General features: G+C 51.2%; 1 long non-coding RNA gene across 1 annotated transcript; it reads right to left on the bottom strand.

Annotated features, from left to right (window-relative positions):
- Positions 1 to 15,416: 15,416 nt before the first annotated feature.
- LOC306816508 lies at positions 15,417 to 15,949 on the bottom strand. Its single transcript, XR_013777693.1, has 3 exons — positions 15,832 to 15,949; positions 15,648 to 15,698; positions 15,417 to 15,443 (listed from the first exon to the last, which is right to left on the bottom strand). It is a non-coding gene; the product is annotated as an uncharacterized lncRNA (long non-coding RNA).
- Positions 15,950 to 16,754: the final 805 nt, after the last annotated feature.

The following is a 16,754-nucleotide window of genomic DNA, read 5'->3' as shown; positions in this document are numbered from 1 at the left end:
GCCTCAGGCACTGCTCTCTCCACACTCACCCTGCTGCAGCTCCAGCATCCCGGCCAAGAAGGCGCGACTCTCCCTCGGCCCCAGGGAGCCCAAGGACCATCCGGTTTGGCAGCTCTCAGACGTGGCCCCGGCAGCAGCAGTGGCCAGGAAAGCAGAGCACCAGCCCTGCGTGCCTCCCCCATGGCCCCCCAGCCCCACCCTGAAGTGGAAGCCCCTCGAGATCCCCTCACCTCCTCCCCTGCTGAGCCAGCCGTGCTGGTCCAGCTACGACTGAAACTGGGCCAGCCACTCAGGACATGGGCCACCAGCAGCTTGGGGCATCTGCTCTTCTCTACAAACACGTGTTACCTATGGGTAACATACAGAGGCAGTGAATGAGGGAATTGAGTCCACCATCAGCAAATTTGCAGGTGACACCAAGCTGGGTGTGAGTGTGGACCTGCTGGAAGGTAGGAGGGCTCTGCAGAGGGACCCTGACAGACTGGATCCAGGGCCCAAATCTAACAAAGTGAGGTTTAACAAGACCAAGTGCCAGGTCCTGCACTTTGGCCACAACAACCCCTGCAGTGCTACAGGCTGGGGACAGAGTGGCTGGAGAGTGGGCAGGCAGAAAGGGACCTGGGGGCACTGATGGACAGCAGGCTGGACATGAGCCAGCAGAGTGCCCAGGTGGCTGTAAAGGCCAGTGGCACCCAGCCTGGATCAGGAGTGGTGTGGCCAGTAGGAGCAGAGCTGCCAGCCCTGATCTGCCCCCAGCTCTGCATACAGACATTGCTGCTGCAGCTTCAGAGAAGGGAACAGAAGGGGAATCTCCAGTGAAAACTTTTCTGAGAGATTGTTTAATTCATTCAAAGCCATTGAGAGCACAGCCCCTCACTGACAGTTTGTGGCTATAACAAAGGTGGAAAGAATGAAAATAAGAAATGACACAAACAATGGCCTTCCTTTGTGAATAATATTAAAAAACTAAGATAGAGGAAAAAAAAACAACACAACCAAACAGAAAAATTCTATCAAAAATGACTTTTATTACAAGTGACTGGCAGAAACTGGCCAGCAGTTTTGTGTTCCTGAAACCATCTAGTCATCAGTCTCCACACTGCAGCCTTGAGCTCCTGGTTTCCTCAGGCTGTAGATGAGGGGGTTCAGGGCTAGAGGCACCACTGAGTACAGAACTGACAGTGCCAGATCCAGGGATGGGGAGGAGGGGGTCTACATATAGGCAAACATGGCAGTGCTGACAAGCAGGGAGAGCACAGCCAGGTGAGAGAGGCAAGTGGAAAAGGTTTTGCTGTCCCTGCTCAGAGGGGTTTGGTGTCTGCCCTTCCCAAGTGCTCAGGACCCTCTGGGATGGCTCTGCCCTTTCCAAGGGGTTTGCGAGAGATCCCACAATGACACTACCCAGCCTTGTCAACATCCCTGACACCAAGGCCTTTTCCACATCCCTTAGTTCAGCCCAGAACACAGCACAGCCCTGTCCAGGTCCTCGGAGTGGTACAGAAGAGAGGCAGCTGTAATTTTTCCCCCACAGACCAGGGCACTTCATGTAAAAAAAGTACAGAAACAAGCCTTTTAAAATTGTATAAAAGAAAGGTAAATATGGATGTAGAAATAATACACATAATGAAATTAATATGTGAAAGACATTATATATAACAGTAAAAAAACCCAATGAAAATATGAAAATCAAGACCCTATATGGGTGTCATGATCTGCTCAACCCCAGTGGGAGTCAGGATGGTTCACTAGACCGCAGAGTGCAAAAGACAAACAGCAAGGGACTCAAGTTTTATTCAGCAGCAAAACCAATGCACTTTATTGCGTGCCAATAGCTCGGTTTCGAGATAGAGGGGAGAGAAAGATAAAGGAAACAAAGTAAAAGGGGAGAGAGAGAGAGAGAAGGATGGGGAATAGCTACCAACAGATGGGATGATGTCCTGGTGGTCTTCAGCCAATAGATGCCTTCCATCTGTGGAGAGAAAGAGATCTCAAAAGTCTCTTCAGGAAAGTCACTTTTTTATAGTTGTTTTCCAAAGTGAGTGGCCTCTGGCCAAAAGGTGGGGAGATTTATAGACTCTTGTATGTGGAGACTGTTGCTCCAACGAAGAGGTGCAGGAACAGGACACTACAGCCAGTACCCTGCTCGAGAGCAGCGTACCATGGCAGCAGCAAGCACTAGCAAACACACCTACAGTTAGTCCCTTGGTAAGCATCCACCTTGGCCAGCCAGAAACTCCTGTCTGGAGCGAGCGGTGTGGTCCCGGGGTCTCAGTCTCTGATCTTGGATGTCATGAGGCAGATCAGGGAAACCTGGGACCAACCCTTGCCCCACCCCATGGCTCACGATCATCATCAAGAGCACTCCTTTGTAGTGTTGTTGCAAAGTCTTCAGGACTCAGCCGAGTTCATAGCATATCCTGGAAAACAGAGACAGAAAGTTGGACAGAATAGAAAAGTAGGACAGAGATAAGGGAAAGGAAAAAGGAAAAAGAAAACAAAACAAATAATCATAGCCATTTCAATTTAAAATACGACACAATTAAAAGAAGCAATTTTATTCAATTTTTAAAAATGCAACACAACTGGAGTAAACAATTTTAATCAATATTCAAAATGTGACACAACTAAAATAAGACATTTTAATCAATACCACGTTTTATCTTATTTCAAATCATATAGCTTGCCTTGTGTCAATAACCTTAGGAATGTCAATAGTGACTGATTTGTGTATATCTAATACAGATGTCAGTAGTGTTAACCATTTCATCATTCTCCAATTCATGATGTAAAAGATTGCTGATAAAACATAACCAATCAAAACCAAAATCAAGAGAACAATGATGGGATGATACAATTTGTTCAGGACACCTCTAGCAGTAGGTGACCACCCAAAAAGAGTATCCTACCATCTGAGTTCAGCATCTCTCTTTACTCTTTCCAGAGCACAATGTATTTCTTTTATATTTTGATGAACCATAATAAAGGTTTTTTTGTCCGTTTTCTTAATAATTTCTAAAATTTCAATTAAATCTTGGTGAAGCAATAATTGTTTTATCAGAGTGAGGTTCATCCCAATGGGAGTAGGCAATAGGTGGTGGATCAGTGTGTAATTGGACTGTAGAAGGTGATGAGAGGGGCTACAAAAAAAAAATCACATCCTGCCATTTTAGCAAAGTTACAGACAAAAACGTGAATGATTTTTAGTACTCATTACCAAATCTTCTATGAAAACACTATCACAAGCAGTTCTTTAAGCATGCACACCCATTGCCCATATACACCAGTACTGTTTCAGGAATCTCGTTTAGATGAATTTCAAAGTTACAAACATTTTGTTCTGTGTCTAAGCAAATATCTTGAGCTCTGATTGCATCACTTTCACAGATAAACCCTTGTTATTCCTGTACAATACAAGTTTCCAGATAACAGTTTGCCACTTCTCACCAATTTGACGGGCCCATTCTGTATTCTCAACAGGATAGGGAATAGCTCCATCATGATTCAGCCCTGATGCAATGATAGGGAATATTGAATGTACTGCAGCATTACGTATCCTCAGTACAAAGGCTGTGGCTGTCTTTGTGCTGTGGTCATAGGTAAAATTTATCAAGTTCCACTAAGATTGGAATTAACTTTCAAAATCAGTGGCACTATCCCAAGATTATTCTTCAAACTTCAGTAGGAAAAGTGTCTTGTTCGCCTTCTCTTATAATTGAGGCAGCAACTGACAGCATCCACAATTGAGCCTGGATACAGCTGAGGGCTAAAGAGATGTTATTTTGTGTCGCACCGAGTGCATCAATTGTCAATTTGTGGTCATTCACATTTACTTTTCCCAATTTGGTAATATGTTTGATAACAACCACTGTGGGGTTGCTAAGGTTGTTAAGGATGACTGCAGTGGTTGTTGTAATTTGGTTTGACCTCCAGTTGTGGTAGCCAATTTATTCATTAGTACTTCTGAATCAATACTATTCAAAATTCCCGATCTTATTCCCACAATACCGGTTATGTCTCTTGTCATATGTTTCTTAGAAGGATCCTGCTTCTGCAGCCAGGTTGTCCAGCCCTCAAAAGAGGTTTGCAGAAAAGGCCAACAAGCTGGCTGAACTTCCGAGACATTGCTTTGCATCAACAATTTAATTTGTTTAAGACACTATGCTAGGTTAAACAATGTTTGTTGTTGGCCAGTTTCCCTAATTACATATGGTCCAATTTAAAAAATTTTCGGGCTCAGCATAACTGGTGGCTGGGTGGTAGGTGTTACAACATGAACACTGAGTTCTCCCCAGTATTTTGGATTGTTTTTACCACACATGATTTTATGGGAAAATTGTGCAGCAGTTTAACCAACAATTCTGATTTTGGATTTCGCAAAATAGATCATGGCTGTGAGGTTCTGTGCCATGACTGTATACAGGTTCCATGAGGGATCCAGCAATTAATCTATACGTTATTGTGACATCATCACCTTGTGTTACTGTGAAGGAAGGGAAAACATGTTTGTCATTCAACACTAGGGGGGGCTTACACCATGGCATATAGTAACCGCAGTCAGTGTGGGTTTTGCCACAGCAAAATGGGTAAGTTAGACCTTTCAGGCCTGACTTATCTGCTGGATCATTTTGCCAATTACACGTTACATAAATTGATTTGGTTAAAGTAAAGTTATACCAGCAGTCAGTAGGTTCGTCTCTGCAAAGCTTTGTAATCTCAACATTATTGGTACTGAGGTCCAAGGTATAATTACCAATATTTTTCTGGTGACAACATAATATAAGGGGGGTTTGTTTGCTACACTGTCATAGGGCAGAGTTTTGCCATGATGTTGGAGTGCAAATTGTTTGTCACATCTGTTTCTAGCAAATTTACAGTGATCGCAATGGTGGAAGCTTTCTCGTAAAGACATTTTTCCACTTTCCTGCATCCTACTTTAATTTATTTGCCAATTGCTCCAGTTAATACTCTGGTCCAGTCACTCTTGTCCTAACCAACCAGTCACTAGCACGGTACCCCTCTGAGACATGCAGTACCACGGGCGCCAAGTCACTGGGTCGCTGTGATCTCTGGGGGAGGGTCCTAGAGCACTGGTGTACCTGACGGTTGCTTCAGACCACAGCCATCAGCTGAGACTGGGCCATGGAGTTGTGGTAGGATGCAGATAAGTACCAGTAGTGTTATCATGGTTTATCTGGTTGTCATGTCCCTCAGCATTCTTTCTATGAAAGGAAACACAACAGAGTCTGCCACCAATAGGCAGGAGATTAAAATTATCCCATTATCCACTCTCCAACATGTGCTTATCTGAAATTCCTTTCCCAGAGCACTGGTGGCTACCCATGCATATTTATTCAAGGGTGTTTCAGCACTAGTGGTACTTCCCTTACAGCAGGGAGATCCACTAGAACAGGTTGCCCAGGGTAGTGTGCCGGATTATTGGGATCATTTGGTCTCCATAGTGCAGGAATTATGCATGGGGCTTTTGGACAAAAGGCAGTTATTTTGGGATAACCGTTTACTCCCCATGTTTCATTTATACCTTTTATAGCTTTGCTGACCTTCTCCTTTTGTAATTCTTTGCACTTTTGCATATATAAATTACTCTGTTCCTTAAGTCGGTGTCTGTGTCTTTGGTGCTGAACTTGTCTACTAGTAAAACAGGGCCTCATCCTAGGAAGACAAAAAATATCACTCTAAAATTCCCCCTTCCTCCTTGTTCCCCCCACTTTTTACACTGATCATGATGTCCTTTGGTCTGGAATATCCCCAGGGTCAGTTGGGGTCACCTGTCCTGGCTGTGTCCCCTCCCAGCCTCTGCTGCACCACCAGCCCTTCCCCAGCATGGCTGCACGAGGGGCAGGAAAGGCCTTGGCTCTGTGCGAGCTCAGCAAGAGCAAAACCATCTCTGTGTGCTCAGCCCTGTGCTCAGAAGCAGCCCAAACACAGCCCCAGAAGGAAATTCCCTCTGCCCCAGCCCAAACCATTGTTCTTAGCCATCCACCATGGCCTCGGCTCCACGGGTTCCTTTCCATGCCCCCAGCCCTGGCCATGGCCTTTGGGATGGTTGCCATGGCAGCCGACTCTGGCTCAGGCTCAGTGCCTGTGTCCATGGGAGCCCTGCCCGGCCACGGGCCCTGAGTGCGAGTGACCGTGACAGTCCCCCACCACGGCAGGAAAAAGGTTGATAGCCACGGATCCGACCTCAGCAAAGTGTCTCCTGCAGGTTGTGGTGGCACTGGACAGTAGCAACGGGGCTTTTTGCTGGCTGCCATGGCAATCCTGGTTCCGGTGCAGCCCAGGGGTGGCTGCCATGGCCCTCGGCCCAGCAGTGTCTCAGTGCCAGTGTCGGTGCCATCAAGCCCTACCAGGGGTTTCCATGGCCATTGCCGGGACAGGAGACCCAGGTGTGGTGTTGCAGTGCCTGCCATGGAAACAGTGCCCAGCCCTGACCCTTTCTGTCTGGCTGACCCGGCCTTTGCTCCTGGCACTGGGGTTTGCTGCTGGTCCCGCGGTGCCTGAGCAGCCAGCGTGGCACAGGGCAGGTGCCACGGCACAGCCTTGGCAAGGGATCACCTCTGGCTCTGGGACAGGTTATTGGAAAGCACCAGATAGCTTATTTTGGCTATGTGGAAAAAGAGCATATCCTGACCTCCTCTCCCAGTGGAAAGGGAATTATGGTACAATACTCTGGGAATTATGCAACTAGAATTTTTTTTTTTTTTGCCAGGACCAAATGGAGATCAATTGGGAATACCAGTTTATGAGGATCTAAAAAGAAAGAAAAGGGATTTGATTGGAGGATTTTAAAAATGGGGAGATGCAGAATGGCCCTCTGAACCTATATTGGAAAAATACGACCCAGCTGCCTGGGGACAAGATGGGAGTTGGGGATATCGAACCCCAATTTACATGCTAAATCACATTATAAGACTCCAAGTGGTTTTAGAGATGATAACAAACAAAACTGATCGAGCAATGGAATTAGTAGCAAGTCAACAATGCCTAACAAGGGTTGCAGTATATCAGAATAGGCTGGCTTTAGACTATTTGTTAGCTGAAGAAGGAGGGGTCTGCAGGAAATTTAATACATCAGATTGTTCTTTAAAAATAGATGACAATGGGGATCCCATCCTACATATGATGTCAGAAAAATAACTCATGTACTGGTACAAAAATGTGAATCAATGCTAAAAACTAGCTGGTGGGATAACATATTGGGAATAGAGTGGTGGAATAAGCTAGGCTTCTTCCTTTTATCTGCTACAGCTGGTCTGATATTTCTTCCTTGTTTGATTACCTGTTTTGACTAAACACCAGTGTAGTCCAAGGCATGCAAGTGGTAACAAGGCCTATAAATCCAAAATTGACTATATCTGGAATGGCACAAAAGATCATGGTACTAAAGAAACAAAATAATATAGAAGACCTCTTAAAATAAGGAAAAAATATTGAAGAAAAAAGTAGTGAATAATGGAGGCTAGAAAACAAGGATTATTGATCAAGTCAAATGATTTATAAAAAGAAAGAGGGAGAATATTGTTATAAGTACATACTATATTATTGGCTTTTATAAATATTAAATTAATTCTGTATGTATAATGTTTTAATATAGTTCCTTTTAGTTCTGCTATTAACAAAACTTAGAAATAGCAGTGTGATAAATATATTTTTTCTTGGACTATAGCATAGTGATATAAAAAGCTTTTGTTATGTAACTAACTCAAAGTAGGTTAAGAGCTAATCAGGAAATCCTTAAGGTTCTTGGATTATCCTACCCTGATGAAGATAGCAGTGACACAAAGACTCCCAGGGAAGAAATATATTGATCATCCACAACAAGACAAAACCACAAAGAGAAATAAAGAATGTTGATTTACATGATGGAAGGAATGGGCAGGCTGGGGGAGCTCAAAAGGAATGTTTTTGAATAATGCATGAGAGTCTATGAATATGCAACATGTTGATGCATTGAAAGAAGTGTTTTCTGAATTAGTGTGTACTCTTGGCTGAATGCCCAGAACCCAGCCTTATTAACCCTTTGCTTTATTGTCTTTGTTTCCTACTGTTTTGGGGGTTTTTTTTTTGTTTGTTTGTTTGTTTTAAATTAAGCCTTTTAAAATTTACCAGGAAAGTGAACCTTATTTTTCACAGTTATGCCTTGGGGAAGGGGAACCTCCTTGGTGACACCTTGGACTTTGTACACACTTGAGGAAGGTGTCTGTTTTCACTAGTTTAGATTGCTAAAATAAAAGAAGAAAGACCCCTCTTTGATTGTGTGCAGCCAGTTCTCCAAGAACTCAAGGCACAGCTTCTCTGACCTGACCAGACCTCCTTAGGAGAGACCATGGATCAGTATCAGTCACTGCAATCACCTCTGCTCTAAAGAGAGAAAGATATCCATTAAAATAGGAATGTGGATTTATTAGAAGCCCTTTGAAATATTTCTCCATAACTATCAAAAAAGAACTTCCTAATGAACTGCACCAGAGCAGAGGGAAATCAAGGCAGACCTATGTTGGTCAGGACTTGCTTGATCCCAGTGAGCCCTGTGGTGCATTTGGTGCTGAGCCCTGGAACCTCAGGGCTGGAGAGGAGATTGCACAAACCTTTCCAGGAGTCAAAATCAGAGGAAAACCCAAAGTGTCTCAAAGCATTAATGGATCCCACTGAGGTTCATCCCCAGCACAGGCTCCTCATGGACTCCTTGGAGGAGAGAATTGGAGGCCAGGATTGCACAAAAACCTCTCAGACACTCAGTGTGGAAAGGAAATTCCAAAGTATCTTAAAAAACCCAAAGTACCTTGAGCCCCACTGAGTGTTGTTACTGACACAGACTCTCAAGGGACTAATTACAGCACATATCTCTCAGAGACTCCCAGGCAAAAACAAAACCCAAAGTCCTCTGAAAAACCTGCTGTCTCTGGGAGCATAAGGGGACCCCAGGGTCATTCCTGACCAAAGACTCATCCCAGCAGATCCCTGAGGCCACTGGGATGTGGGGGGATGCTGAGGGCAGAACAAGTGGTGACAGTGCCCAGCCTTGCTGGGGCTGTGCCAGGAGGCTCCAGTGCCTCAGGACAAGGTGTCTCCTCACAGCTCTTGGTGGCACAGACCCTGCTGTGCCCCAGGGCACCAGGACCTCCTTCTCCTTCTCCCCACTTGTCACCACTACCTCCAATTTCCTGCTCTGACTGGTGCGTGGGGACACTTTCTCACTTTTGTCCCTCAGTCAGACCCATTAGAGGTATCTGAAACTTTGACATTTCTGACTTTTTTTATTATTTTGTTACTATAATTATTAATTGTATCAACTTTTTATGTATAAGGAGAACATGGGCTTGTGCGAACGTGAGCAGACTTGTTACTGCTTGCTAGGACTGTAACCTGAGAGCACGTTTGAGCCTTGTCCAGACCTGGTGGAGGCTTGTAGCCACTGTTGCTTGAGTGCTAGCCAACATGTTTGGGTTTGCTCAGACTTGTACCCCAGCAGAGTAGACATGTCACAGCCCAACCAGAAACTGCCTATAAAAAGTGCAGTGCCTGGGTGTAGGATGGATGTGTTGGTGGAGCAGGGACTCCCCGCATCCCCAGCACTGCTTGCTCGTTCCTTATCAACGAATTAATAAATTCCCTTATTGATTGACTTACCTGATTGTGGTGAGTAATTTATAACACTCCAGAACTGTAACTTTGGGTGGTCAGTCTCTCTCATGGGAGCCTCCTAAAGGGCCTTCAGCCACTCCCCAGCCCCGGGCAGCACCAGCATCCCCTTTGCAGGGCCCAGCAGGGCTCTCCTGAGCTGCCCTTGCCCACCTGCAGACAGACCCTGCCCCAGCAGGGCCCTGCAGACAGGCAGGTTTGTGTGGGACAGGTGAGGGCACAGAGGGTGGGATGAGCTCTGTGAGCCTGGCAGGGCTCTCAGGAGGGAAATGTCCAGGCCCAGGGAGATGCTCGGGGAAGGAGAGGGGGCTGGACAGAGCAATGCTGGGGGCAGGAGGGCACCGTTGGTGTGTGGGAGGTGCTATGCACAGCTGGGTACAGGAACACTGCCCTGAGTGCCCGGCTGTCTCTGCCCTGCCCTCCCAGGCACAGCACCACAACATCTTCTCTTGTTCCTGCACTCCTCTGGTACTGTCATTGTTATCTGCTGCTCTCAGGAAGGCTCTGGGATTGCAGCAGTTGAGTCAGGCACTGCCCTTGGGATTCCTGCCAGGCAGGGGTGTCCATGGGAATGGGGTGTCCAAGCTTCCCTGTGACCTGTGGGGCTGAGGGCAAAGCAGTCCATGGGAAAGGGGAATGAGCTGAGCCCCCTCCCTGAGATCCCATCATGGACACACCTGGGAGTCTCCTTGCTGTGTTCTTCCAAGCTGTGAGCTGCCCTCCTGGATACAAATGTGTGCCAGAGCCTCTTGGAGCTCCCTGAATGTCCCACAGGGAAGTGCAGAGATGCCACAGCTGAGGAAATGCTGTTGGGTTTGCCAAGGGAACCGTGTGTGTTCTTGCAGAGAGGGGTGCTGAGACTTACTCAGAGACCTTCAGGGAAGGTGAGACATTAAGGGATCCCTCTGCTGTGGGCAGGGTCTGGTTCATCCCAGGGTGACACAGGAGTGTGATTGTGCTCTGATTCCAGCCAAAGATGCAAAACCAGGGCAGCTGGCAACTGATCCAGCTCCTCACCTTCCCTATGCCACAGGGAATCCTTTGCTTCTCACATCTCTCAGTGGCAAACTCTCAGCGCAGCAGAAATACTGGGGATTTCTGACATCAGAGAAACAGGAATGATGTGTGGGTAGGAAAAAGTTCCCTAAATCTCCTCCCTGGCACCAAGGTCCTTTGGATTTGAGAGTGTTGATGGGTTTTGCAGAGTCTCACTGCTTTGCTTGTTTGTCCCTGGAGTCAGTGCCATGAGATCAGGGTTCCACTGTGGTACTTCAGGGACTGAAGGCAGGGTCAGATGTTTGTGTTTTGTGTTAGTGCTCAGAGGCCATGGAAGTGACAAATGCCCTCCAAGTCACCTGCCTGGGACTCTGAAACTGTGATGGCTCTGGTGGCAGGTGAACGCTTTCCTGTAGGAAATCAGAGCCTGCCAGGAGAGCACAGAGGATCTGCAGGGACAGCCCATCCCATCAGGTCAGCAGCAAATGGAGCCCTGCAGCAAAATCCTGTCCAGTGTGGGGTCACCCAGAGACCAAGGACTGAATGTCTTCTGTGACCCAAGAGAGCTCTGCAGCCCCAGGGACACAGCAGGCACAGGGAGAGGAGTCTGGGCACTGACTGCTTTGAGCTTCAGGGACCTTCCCCAGGAGAATCCAGGGCAGCCCCAAGGGCATCTGGCAGCCCTGGAACAAGGCAGGCACCTCTGAGCCCCTCCACAGCCCCAGCAGAGCCTGTGTGGGAGGGGGTCAGTGCAGGGAGCACCATCAGCTGCCTCTGTGTCCCAGGCTGAGCAGCAGAGCCCAGCAGAGGCAGCCCAGGGCCCCGGGCAGCACAGCCCCCGTGCTCTGCAGAGCAGCAGCCCCAGCTCGGGCTCTGGGAGCAGGGCAGGGGCTGCAGCAGTGGCTGCTCAGGCCAGCACAGACGTGTTCCCCTGGCACAGGCTCTGTGGGCAGCTGGCATGTGCCAGGAGCAGAGCAGGAGCCCCTGGGATGCAGAGAAGCCCTGGAAAGAGGCTGCCCTGTCCCTGGGGCAGCAGCAGCTGCCTGAGGAACCTTGGGGCCAACTCTGCTGCTGTGCTGGGCAGCGGGGCTGGCCCGGGGGCTGCAGGAAATGCCCAAGCTGAGGATCTGCTGAGCATTCCAGACACAGAGTGGCTGTCCCTGACCTGCAGTGCCTCCAGTTGCTGCTGCAGGAGGTAACCATGACTATGTCACCTGCACTGTTGGGCTGGGGCAAGGATAGGGAGAGGAAAAGAAGGAACCCTTGGTAATGTAAGTCTCTGCAGTGTCAGAATGGTCCCCACGGTTCCATGGAGCCCCACAGTCTCACAATGGTCTCCTCGTCACACCAGGCCCCACAGTGTCACAAGGCATCTTTGGTTCTATGGGGCCCACAATATCTGCTTTGCCCATGGGCAAGGTCAGCACCGAAGACACGGACATCAACTTAAGGAACAGAGTAATTTATATAACGCAAAAGTGCAAAGAATTAAAAAAAAAAAAAAAAAGCTGGCTGGGCACAAGTGGGGCAGCACAGCAAACAGGGAGCCTGCGAATCTCTTCCAGAGACTGCTCTGCCTGAACAGCTCAGCCAGCGGGAAGGAGCTGCTCCACACGGGAACCAGGAACAGAAGACACTCCTATTTTATGGCATGTTTTCTGTTTTAAACTAAAGAAAAAGAAAAAGAAAAGAAGAAACCTCTATAAAATGTGAAAGATAAAAAAAAACCCCAAGTTTGCAGTGAAATATCTTCCGTAACTTTTAATTCAGTTTAATAACTGATCTTTGGCAGCAGAAAACTCAGTTATTTACTTTGTAAATGAGTTGATGACATTGATCCATTTTACTGGCCTCAGTAACCTTTTTTAAAAAGATTTTGAGGTTTATTTCCAATATAGTTATTTTAAATTGTGGTGGAATTGGAGTGAAGCAAGAAGAAATTTTTTGTGCCCTGCCAGCTCCTGGCAAGACTGGCAATCTAAACTCTGTCACTGCCCAAATCCTTTAGGAGATGCTCTTCCTTCTCACCCCGTGAAAGAGCTGCACATTCCCTTTGAAACTGTCAGGGGCTTCTTAAAGATGGAAAGTCACACTTACAGCTTTTTGCTTGGTTTGGGAGTGCAGAACGGAAATTCTCCTTCCATCAGCTCCAGGCTGCACTGCCTTAGGAACACGGCCCCTCGCCAGGTTTTGCCCACTCGTGGCACTTCTAGAGGAAGAAGAAAGTGCAACTGCACAATTCCAACCAAAAAAGAATGAAGAGTGGGACATCCTGTGGAAATCCAGAGGTTCAGCTGGCACCGTGGAGAGTGTGGGTTCTTGCCCATTGGGTGTGTGTCCCAACAGCAAACCCTTGGCCTGCAGGAGCATCTCACTCACCTGCAAAGCAGAAAGCTCAGGCGGTGCGCTGGGAACGGGCTCGTCTGGTGCAAAGCTGTCAGAGCCCTGTGAGGGCAGAGCCCTGTGTCCAGGGCTGAGCCCAGCAGAGCCCTGGCACAGCCCAGAGCTGCCTCAGCATCCGCAGAGCCCGGCTGCAAGGAGAGAAACCAGAACCCGCCCGTCAGCCGAAGGATCCTGTCCCCCTTGTCCCAACCCCGCAGTGCCCAGGCCATGCTGGCTGTGCCCAGAGCTGGGCACAAACCTCCCAGTCACTGCTGCCCCTGGCAGCAGAGCAGGAGGGCAGCATGTGTGCCCAGCCTGCAGCCACCATGGCACACCCAGCCCCTCAGCAGCTGCCCAGAGCCAAAAAGCAGCTTGGCAGCCTACTGAAGACTTTGTGGCATCCACCCCAGTAAGAGGGGGAGCCTTTGGTGCCTGGCCAGGCTGTGCCATGCCCAGATCTGGCAGCTTCCCCCTGGCTGTGAACTCACTTGCAAACGGGGTGCAGAGTGTGTCTCTGAGGAAGGTGCCAGAATCAAAGTCCATCATCTTCAGCTGGCCAGGTTGAGGAAGAGATTGTTGTCCTTGAGGTTGTCCTTGGTGTCTCCAGCAGCAGCCCCACCTGGTACAGCTTCTCCAGGGACTGCTTCTCTTGTCCTGGGGGCCAGACCAGGCTGTCAGTGTTCTGCCCAGGGCCCCAGCCCTCAGTGGACCAAATAAGCAAAACTAGGTGGGAAGGTGGCCACCAGTGCTTGCCACCCCAGGTCTCCAGCTCAGCTCCAGCCCAAGAGCTGTGTGTTCCCTTCTGATGACCCCTGCTCAGGGGTAAAGGCGGGCTGGTTTGGACTGCCACTGATTCCCAAGAGATGTGTGGAGCTGTTACTTGCCAGGCCTCTGGATGCAACTGTGCAACGTGCATCTCTCCCATCTTCTAGGGCAGACGAACGCCCTGCAGCCAAGGATGGTGCAAAAGGTCTTGTAAGGATGGCCTGTCCAAGGGTTGCATGGACAAACACCTCTTAATAATATCTTGGCACTCTGAAGAGAGAAAGCAGAAATCGCCAGTCAGTTGGAGAAGTTGCCCCCCCCCATTCTCATGCCCAGGCCATGCTGGGTGTGCCCAGAGCTGTGCCTAAACTTCCCCATAGATTCTCTGTTTGGAGACGAGCAGGAGAGCAGGACCTGTGCCACCCCTTCAGCAGCTGCCACAGCAGGATGCTCATGAGCCCGCTGCTGTCTCCCAGCACTGGTATTCCCTCCCAGAGATGCCCAGAGATGAGGATCCATCCACCTTGAGAGAGCCGCCGTGGGAACAAGATTCGTCCCCAGATCGTCTCCTGGCCCCTCCTGAATGGGTGCTTCCCTGTGACCAGGTGGTACAGCAGGAGGCCCAGGGACCAGATCGTTGCTGCCTCGCCGTGGTAGCGTTGGTGGTAGATCCACTCTGGGGGGCTGTAGGACAGAGTTCCTATGGAATACAGATGGAGCTCATCAGGGGGATGCTGCTGCTCCCAGAGCCTGGCCCCAGCATCCCTGGGCATGCAAAGACTGCCCCAGTGGCACGTGGTGTGACCCGGTGCCCTCTTGCCAGCACGTGGGACTTCTGTACAAACTTGGGGCTGGGAAAGAAGCCACTGGTGCTGGAAGAGGGCTGCAGAAGCCCTGGGAAGGCCTAACCATGACACACAAAAGAAAAACCCACCCAGTGGTGAAAAAAAACCCACTCTATTCCCTGCTGGCCCTCAAAAATGTTAATAAGCCAATGTAAATGAGGGGAGAAGAGCAGTTCAAGCCCTTCCTCGCCTGGACAGCAAACCAGCTGGGGCACGGGGTCAGACTCCCCCTCCCTGCTACCTCCACGGGGGTTTTTGTTGCCCTACCTGCCCCAGCTCCAGCCCCAGCCCAGGGGCCCCTCACGCCCCCACCCAAATCAACTTGTCTCAAGCATTAATCCCATCCCAGCTGCAACAGGGGGAAGTCCGAGGGCTACACCCAGGCTTGGGCCATGAGATGCCTAGGAGCATCCCTTGGGAGGGCTCACCTGCAAACTGGGTGTAGGCTGCGTCTTGGAGGAAGGTGCCACAGCCAAAGTCAATCAATTTCAGCTGCCCGGTGGCCAGGTCGAGCAGGATGTTCTCGGGCTTGATGTCCCTGTGCAGGACCCCGCAGCTGGTGCAGTGCCGCACGGCGTCCAGCACCTGGCGGAACAGTCCCCGCGCCTCCTCTTCCGGCAGGAACCTCCGCTCGGCCAGCACAGCCGAGAGGTCCTGGCACCGCTCCGGACGCTCCAGCACCAATAAGAAGCTGTTGGGCAGCTCAATCCACTCCAGGAGCTGAATGACACCAGCACACCCAGAGGACACCTTGTCCAGGAGCACAATCTCCAGGGGCGCACGGGCGCCGTCGGGCTGCGCGAGGAGCACGATGCCGTCAGCGGGGCTGAGGCTGTGCCAGGGCTCTGGGGCTCCTCAGCCAGCCCGGGATGCTCTGCACCCCCCGCTCACCCCACGCCCGCTCTCCCTGCAGGGCTCCCGGCGGCTCCCACCCTGCCGGGCCCCGGCTCCTCTCCGCCCGGCACGCCCCGCCTTCTACCGCTGGCCCCATTCACTCACCAGCTCGCCCCAGTGCTGGATGCGATCCCGTGGCACGCATTTGATGGCGACCTGCGAGCAAGAAGCGGCAGCCGGCTCAGCTTGCCGCCCGCTCCGCCACGCCCTGGAGTCCTCCTCTACCTCCTCTTTCTCCTCCTCCACCCTCCTCCACCCTCCTCCGCCCACCGCCGGCCCCGCCACTCACTGGGGCGCCGTCCGCGAGACGCGTCCCCGAGAAGACGCTGCCGAAGCCGCCTCTGCCCAGCAGCGAACCCATCCGGTACCGCTCCTGCAGGGCCTCCTGCGCCTCCCCTGCGGGCGACATGCAGCCATCAGCGCTCGGCCCGGGGCCACACACGGCTCCCGAGTGCTCCCCGAGCGCCCCGGGCCGGGCATCCCCACCCGCCCTGGGCCCCGGCGGCTCGGGGCCGGCGGCCGCGCTGCCGAGCGGGGGAGCTCGGGCCGGGGACGCCGCCGCGGAGGCGGCGGGAGGGGCCGCGCCATGTGTGTCCTTCGCGGCTCCCGGGAGGAGCCGGGACCGGGATCGGGACCGGGACCGGGACCGGGACCGGGACCGGGACCGGGGCCGGGGCCGGGGCCGGGGCCGGGGCCGGGGCCGGGGCCGGGACTGGACTCCGCGTCGGGGCCGGGGCCGGGACCGGGCTCGGGCCAGGCGGAGCCAAAGGGAGACGATGCTGCCGCAGCTCCAGGCAATGATGCCCGCCCAGCCGCGCCACCTCCAGTACAGCCAGAGCTGGGCGGAGGCGGGACTGCGACGGGATGGGCGGGGATGGGGCCGGGGGCGGGGACGGCGACGGGGCAGGGGCAGCCCCGCCCGGGGCCGGGGGCGGGCTGGGAACATGGCCCGGAAGGGGAAGAGGGGGAGAAGGGAAGAGAGGCAGAGGGTCGGGGAACGGGACACCGGGGAAGAGGGTGCGGGAATGCGGGAGAGGGAGAGGAACAAGAGATCCAGAGGATCTGTAGACTCGCTGCTTCTACTGCCGCTGTTGCTGCTGCCGCTGCTGCCGCTGCTGCTCTCGCAACTGAACCCCCGGGGCCGTTTGTCCGTGTGTTAGTTTGTCCGTGTGTTAGTTTGTCCGTGTGTTCGTTTGTCCGTGTGTTCGTTTG

The sequence above is a fragment of the Erithacus rubecula genome (genome assembly GCF_903797595.1).
Source record: "Erithacus rubecula genome assembly, contig: scaffold_638_arrow_ctg1, whole genome shotgun sequence".
Taxonomy (NCBI): Eukaryota; Metazoa; Chordata; class Aves; order Passeriformes; family Muscicapidae; genus Erithacus; species Erithacus rubecula.
The sequence above is the reverse complement of the archived record's forward strand: the minus strand, read 5'-3'. Positions and strand labels throughout refer to the sequence as shown.